This window comes from Arachis ipaensis, chromosome B01, assembly GCF_000816755.2.
Source record: "Arachis ipaensis cultivar K30076 chromosome B01, Araip1.1, whole genome shotgun sequence".
Lineage (NCBI taxonomy): Eukaryota > Viridiplantae > Streptophyta > Magnoliopsida > Fabales > Fabaceae > Arachis > Arachis ipaensis.
The window spans coordinates 136523642-136530781 of record NC_029785.2 but is presented as its reverse complement, the minus strand read 5'-3'; positions in this window follow the sequence as shown (position 1 = coordinate 136530781).

Here is a 7140-nt window from a genome sequence, read left to right as displayed (position 1 = left end):
CGTCATCTGGCGCAGCATCAAGATTGTCATCTGACACACCTCCAGGATCCAAGTAGAGCTTGTAGCCTCTAATGGCAGCATCCCACAACTCTACGCGCACCTCAGCAGCCAATAAATGTAACGGAATTCCCAGGAGGTGACAAATGGTAAATCTCACATCATCCACTGGTATCCCAATAAACCACATACAATACATTGTACTCCTCCACGTTCACCGCACCATGAAGAAAATTTAATGTCTTAAGTTATTCAAGCTGTGATGTTGATGGTTTGATGAACTAGAAGGGATTAAGAGAAGGAGGAAAAATAAGTTCTTCTCATTATTGAAGAGAATGAAAAATTATATTAGAAAATATTTGTTGAGTTATTACATTTTATATACTATGTACTTTTTATCTACTCTCACTAAAAAGATAATTACAATGGTAACCCTATTATTGATAAAAAAAAAATATAGGTAACATCTCATGCCCTAAGCTGTTCAAGTTGTGATGTTGATGGTTTGATGAACCAGAAGGGATTAAGAGAGGGAGAAAAATAAGTTCTTCTCATTGTTGAAGAGAATGAAAAATCCCCCTTTAAAAATATTTGTTGAGTTATTACCAAGGTTCGAAAAATCGGACCGGTCATCGAATCGCTCTAGTCATTGGTTTACTGGTTTATTGGTCCAACCGGTCTAACTGGTGGTTCAACCGAAAAAACCGTTTTAGAATAAAATAATAAATAAATTATAAATAAACATCCTAAAATATAATTATAGTCTAATATAAATCTTAAAATATCTTCGAAATTTAAAACACTACATAAAATATCAACCAAATCCATATGATCTTATCAAAATACAAACTCAAAAATTAAATAGTAAAAAAACATATTTAAATATTAAATCCCAACATCATGATTTATCAATCATCAAAATCCGTAAGAACTTGTTGAAAATTTGCTTTGGTGGATTAGGATTAGGATTAGAAGCATCAATCAGCAACAAACAAAGCCAGCAAAACCAGCAATAATTAGGAGCCAGCAACAACAAATCAAAGCAAAACCAGCAACTACAAAACAAAGAAGTATCCATAACCAGATATGAAAGTAAAGACCAGCCACAGCACATTGAAAAATCAAAAAATTATCAACATAACCATATCTAAATTCTGCCACCAACATTCAGCAACAAACAAAGCCAGCAAAACCAACAATAATTAGGAGCCAGCAACTACAAATCAAAGCAAAATCAGCAACTACAAAACAAAGAAGTATCCATAACCAGATACGAAAGTAAAGACCAGCCACAGCACATTGAAAAATAAAAAAATTATCAACATAACCATATCTAAATTCTGCCACCAACATTCAGCAACAAACAAAGCCAGCAAAACCAGCAATAATTAGGAGCCAGCAACTACAAATCAAAGCAAAACCAGCAACTACAAAACAAAGAAGTATCCATAACCAGATACGAAAGTAAAGACCAGCCACAGCACATTGAAAAACCAGCAACTACAAATCAAAGCCATTAGCAAATGTCAACAAAAAAATTAGGAGCCATCAGCAACCAGTAAACCAGTAAAAGTGTAAAACACTAGCCAACGAGAAATTAGAAAACACTAAACAGAGTAACAATAAATTTGAAAACAGAGAAAACACTAAAATAGAGAAAACACTAAAACACTAACCTGGGTAATTAGTTAATTACAGATCCATCAAAAAATACATTCATAAATTAGAAGAATCTTGTGACTGACTATTACTCAAACAGGCATTATCAGCAACTGCTTCTTGATTAATACTTTCATCCATAACTAAAATCAATAAATCATAATCCAAATTAAAAACAGCAACAGAATGGCTAGATATCAAATAATCATCCATAAGACCATAGAACATAATCAGTAACAAATCCATTACTCAATTTCAGAAACAAATCCATTACTCAATTTCAGAATCAGTAACAAATCAGTAACAAAAGCACATATTAGAACAGAATCAGTAACATACCAGAAATCAATCACTAACTTCAGAGTTCAGATTCACAAATCCCTAATTTTGGAAATTGCATATTTGAGTAATTTGAAATTTTAGAGTTCAGACCACTAACCTTGAATGAGAGAAGGACGGCGACGGCGAGACGAGAAGGACGGCGACGGCGAGACCACGGCTTGCAGCTCGAACTCGAGCAAGAAGACGACACGAGTACGTGCTGAGCTAGGGGTTTCGGTCTCGGACAGGGGGAAGGAAGAGGCGCCTCCGACGGATGGTGGCGGCGGATCCGTGAAAGAGGCTAGGCTTTTGGGTTAGGGGCTAGGGCGGTGGCTGGGGAGGGAGAGGGAGACCGTGTGAAGTGTGGCTGGGGCTAGGGCTAGCACGAATGGGTTTGGGGGGGTGAAGTGTGAGTGTGTTTTTTTTTTTTCTGTTCTAAATGGCAAAACGGCGTCGTTTCTAAGAACCGGTCGGTTTCCGGTCCGGTCCAACCGCCCGGTTCTCGGCCGGTTCAACGGTTTTAGAACGGTTTTGTGTTTAACGGTTTTAGAGGGAGGACTGGACCGTTTTCTTTGCCGGTTCCCAGTTGAACCGGTTCAACCGGCCGGTCCGGTCCGATTTTCAGAACCTTGGTTATTACACCTTATATATTATGTACTCTTTATGTACTCTCTGTTAGTATTAGGTTGTTATTTATCAGTTAGTTTAGTTCAAATTATAGGTAGTTAGTTATAGTTTACAAGTGAATAAAATCCCTGCATTGTAGTGTTACCTAGACCAGCAAGCACACCAGCAACTACACCTCTTGTATATATATATATCACATATACAGTACAATAATAAAATTGAATTCATCCCAATTATTTCATTACTCTTGGATTCAATATGGTATCAGACGCTATTATCTTTCTCTCACCTTCCGCTTTCTTCCTCCTCCAATTTTCTTTCATTTTCCTTTATTTTTTCTGATTCTTTCTCTTCTTTCTCCATTTCTTTTTTTCCTCACACTCAAACTCTCCCAATAAAGTTGATGAGAGCCTAATTTCTCTAGATCAAACTTCATTATTTGAAGAAGTTAGGGTTCCGATCACGAGATCAAGTGTGAGAGACCGTTCTTTAATAAAAAAAACAAGTTCATCCATGGCAGATCCGTTTTTCTTGTCATCTGCGGACCAACCAGGACTCACTCTGGTTACTCAACAGCTTACCGAAGAAAATTATAACTCATGGAGCAGAGCCATGAAAAAGGCCCTTAATGCTAATGATAAACCACTATTTTATGATTTATCTTGTATTTAATTGAGTGGTTTCATCAAGTCCTTGCACACTTATTCATACAAATTATATGGTTTTACAATTCCTTCATAGTTTTGTTCTATGGTTGAAAACTTGCTTCCTAAGCCTTTAATTTGTGTATTTTAAATCCCCTTTCTACCATTCGATGCCGTGATCTGTGTGTTCAGTGCTTTCAGGCTTTATAGGGCAGGAATGACTTAGAAGATGTAGAGGAAGCTTGCAAAAATGGAAGGAGCATAAGAAATAAAGGAGACAACCAGCGAGCATCGACGCGCACGTATGGCTCACGCATGCGCGTGATATGGAGATTTTCACAGCAACGCGTGCGCGTACCTGACGCGTACGCATGGATTGGAGTTCTGCAAGACGATGCGTTCGCGTGCATGACGCGTACGCGTGACACGTGAAGATGACCAGCGACGCGTACGCGTGACTGACGCGTACGCGTGACATGCGCGATCTGCAGAAATAACAGAAAACGCTGGGGGCGATTTTGGGCCGAGTTTTGACCCAATTTCCGGCCCAGAAACACAGACTAGAGCCAGGGAACAGGCAGAGACTCAACACAGATTCTCATTAGCGTAGTTTTAGTTTTAGATCTGAATCTAGAGAGAAATTACTCTTCCTCTAGATTTTCTTTACATTCATAGATTTCTAGTTTTATGCTTTTACTTTTGGATATTGAGAAAAGTCATCACCTCCGTTGAAGTTACTATTCTAGTTTGTTTTCTTATTCCCTTACTCTTCCATATTCTTAATTCTTGTTTAGAGTTACAATTGGATTGTTTTTAGAATTTATTAATGCAAGAGGTACTTTTCTATTTAAATTTTATTATTTATTTAATTGCTTCCAATTGATTTTAATTACTATGTTCCCTTTTTACTTCTCTTATAAAACAACGAAGATGGTATTCATGTTGATAGAGTAGACTCCCAACTTGACTTGGGGGTTGATTAATGGAGACAATTGAGTTGGAATGCTCAAGTGATTGGTTAATTTGGAAGTTGTTGGCTAATTCTCTATTTACTAACGCTAGTTCTTTCCAAGAGAGAGGATTAGGATTTGCAAATAAGAGTTAGCTCAATCACTTGACTTTCCTTTATTTAGTAAGGGTTAACTAAGTGAAAATAACAACCTTTTTATACTACACTTGAGAGAATTCCAACAAGGATAGAACTTCCAATTAATCATTCTCCCAGTCAAGGATTTTTATTTTGAATAATATAAATCTCTTTTAATTTTCATTGCTCTAATTTACAATTATTTATTTTCTGTCATTCAACTCTCAAGATTTCTCGGAAAACTCATGATTAATAAGATAGCACCCTTTTGTCAACTCGTTGGGAGACGACCTGGGATTCATACTCCCAGTATTTTTATTCTAATTTTGTGACAACCTTTCTAAATTGATGAGCGAATTTTTGCTGGTTAAGAGCTATACTCGCAACGTATTTCTTATATTAATTTTTTAATTGGCTGACTTTCTCGTTCACGTTCCAAGGCTGAAGGAGAAAGAATGTGAGGAACAAACCCTTGCCTTGATTTCAAACCACCATAACTTCTTGCTCCGAGCTCTAATTGCCGCACTGTTTGCGATCACGTGTCCATTGCGTCGAGCTCTACGATTCTATTGGGTCAATTTCATAGGTAAGCTTTACTCTTATCCAATTTTCCTACTCCTTGAATTTCAAAAATTAGTAAGAAACCATGTTGAGATTTTGTTTAATTTGGTACTCTAGGTTCAATTTAGCTTGTGAAGCTTGTCGGATTTAGTTTATTTAGTCCGTGGACACGGTAAGGATCCTAAATCCTAGCTATTTCTTGTTTTGATTAAGTTGGATATTGAGTTGTTGGGTATATGTATGTATATATATGTGTTAGGTGTATGAATACATGATATGGAGTCCTTGGAATCATTGGAAGCTTGATTTGAGAGTTTGGAGGGTGTTAGAGTTAAATTTTGGTGATTGAAGCCTTGTCCTTTTGCCTAAGTGGGTTGCCTTAGATAATACATGGAAATCGGCTAAGGTATGGTTTAGGTTTCACGTATGTAATATATAATGGTCTGTGAAGACTTAGGCTAGTGGACTATAAGATAGGGATGAATGTACAAGCATGTAAATTGATTAATGTTTGATGATAAATGTCGAGTTTTGGTTTAAATTGTTGATGCTGAACTTGGAAAGCTAATTAAAGATATATTGGTGCTTGTAAAGTGGAGAAAGTGAATGAATATAAATTGTAGTTGTTTGATGGTGATTATTGTGACTGGAGTAATGAGTTATTGGTAAAAGAGTCTATGTATGTATTGATGTGTGATTGACTAAAGTAAGGTGATGGAAGCTTTGGTATTATAATTGGTATGACTGTTGTGGTTGGTTATATGTGTAAAGGAAGGAAGAGTTGAGGTTGGTTTATGAAAATGGAGGTTTGGATCATTTATGTAAATTTGGTTTCTTTTGGCTGAACTTCGACGAGCCATAACTTGGCTTTCAGTCTCCTGAATTATTTCAAACCTGTTTAAAATAAAAATTGGGTTCGTGAAGTTTACGCCGTTCAAAGAACGGATGAAAAATGTTTTAAAATGAAAAAGTTATGTGTGTACGCATGACCTGGGATTTGCGTACGCGACCAAGGGTTTTCGCACACCCGGCCTCTGTTTCATCAAATCTGGGTTTTTGAATTTTTAAACCTAATTTCAAACTTCTAAATCTCTATTTTCATTCTTTTAGTTATAAAACATAGTAGTAACTCTAGTAGTAAGTTGAAACTAGGAAATAGAGGTAACTTGGAGATGAAGTAAAGGTTGAAAATGATGAGATTTGGGATGACTGTGTGTGGCCAGAATGGTCGAGATGTATGTGTGGCCTAAATGGTCGAGATGGCAAGGTTTGGGTGCGATCCCGCTTGCGTATTAACTTGAAAATGTGTTCGGATGGCAAGTTAAGGACGGAAGTTCCCTCTCTTGTCGTGACGAGGATGTGGGGAAGGTGGCAAGGCAACTCCTTCATATTGTTTTCCCCACATTCTTCTCTGGTTGCAAGGTAGAAAGGCACACTCCTTCGATGTGGAAAGTCACTCTCCTTCGTATATCTTCCAGGAGAAGGTGGAAAGGCACACTCCTTCGATGTGAAAAGTCACTCTCCTTCGTTTATGATCCTCCTGGAGATGCGCAACCTAGAGACAAATGTCTGGGTTAGGTACCAGATGTGTCGGGTTCTGGCAAAATAATCGACGCGTGAGCTCACGGCCACTAGGATAGATATTCATCATATGCATATGTGTGCTTTGTTTGCTATGAATTAATTGGAAATGCCTATTTGATTATATTCTGCTAATTGTTGTAATTGTTACTTGAACTACTTTTTTTCTACCTGTGCTTGCCTTGTCTGTTTGTTTGTCTGTGCGATTTATCAGAGATGAAGGTATGGAGGAAAGGAGGAAAGACTTAGAGTTACGGTTAAGTTAAGTTAGACTTAGATATCCTTAGAAGACCACCCTTTTATGGGTTCCATTTAATACTTTTAAGTTTTATAATCTGAGTGTCGTCATTCTATGATTGCCTCTAGTATTCCCAGAACCTTATATATTATGTGTGTGGCACCTTTACCATGCTGAGAACCTCCGATTCTCACCCCATATTGTGTTGTTGTTTTTCAGATGCAGATCGAGAGGCACCTCACTAGGCGTCTGGACTTCTGAAGCAAAGTAGTTTCTGGGTTTCTTTTGTAGTGTAGTCGATGCATATATGTACTTAATTTTCTCCTCGCATATCTTGTTTATTTTGTTTTCTCTTAGAGGTTAAGGAGAGTTAGGGTTTTATCTTTGTATTTCGGGCATTTTGGGACATGTATATATGTATGTAT